Consider the following 1,091-nt stretch of genomic DNA (forward strand, 5'->3'; position numbering starts at 1 on the left):
TACATTTAATGCGCATTTAATGCGCATTAATTAATGTACATTAAATGTACATTTAATGCGGGACAAATATGCGCTTTAAATGTGCATGTACAATTCGCATTTAATGCGAATTTTAATGCACATTTAGAGCGCATTATACGTGCATTGGCGCTCCTTGGGTAATATACACGTCATGAGCGTGGAATATAATTTGTATTTCTTATCAATCGATTTATTTATTCTTTTAATCTTTTGTTCACATTTTTTACACCTTAAAAACTTAAAAATGTTACTTGGACACTGATTCTAAGTTATAAAGCGCCGAATAGTTTGAATGGTTTGAAACTAATTTTTACTTTAGTAATATTACTTTAGTAATATTGTAGCAATATTATTTTAAAATAATGATTGAATTATGTTTGTAATATGTATATTGTTTCCTCATCTCACTTTTATAGTTTATTAGAAATGACAAAACGCGCGCAGATTATAGTTGAGCATTGTATATGTTTAAGAAATTGTATACATGCAAAGAGAAGTAATTGTATGTGCAACGTCAATTTAAAATAAAAAGTAATTTATCACTCACTGATACGATTCGTAATACCAGAGTTGTACATCGTTAACTGTATATGTTAAACTGTAAAAATACAAATATGTATATGATTATTATAGACTAATTATGTAAAATCAAAATTATTGTATTAAATATACTTTATATTTTATATTTTTTTAAATAGATATTTAAAATAATTATAAAGAATACTGAAAAAGTCTTTCTTTTAAATATAAACTCACAAAATTGTATACGTATGGTTTTGTCTCTAAAACTTTTTCGAATCCTCGTTCGAATTATTTGAATAAATCAAATAAAAACACAAAACAGACGCTTTACTTCACACAAGTAACAGATAACATAAAAATGTAATACACTTACCTCACGCTTTCTCCGCTGTTATCCGATGCCTGTGAGGCCTCTTCATCCTGTCAGATTTCCTTGTTGCACTCACACACACTCACTCGCAAAAATCATCGATCGCGCGAAATTTCGGGCACTCCCGTACGCGATGTGAAATACCGCGAAACGCACGAAATATTATTAACAAATATCG

The sequence above is a fragment of the Vollenhovia emeryi genome, unplaced genomic scaffold, assembly GCF_000949405.1.
Source record: "Vollenhovia emeryi isolate VEMERY1.0 unplaced genomic scaffold, V.emery_V1.0 DF939186.1, whole genome shotgun sequence".
In the NCBI taxonomy this organism is placed as follows: Eukaryota; Metazoa; Arthropoda; class Insecta; order Hymenoptera; family Formicidae; genus Vollenhovia; species Vollenhovia emeryi.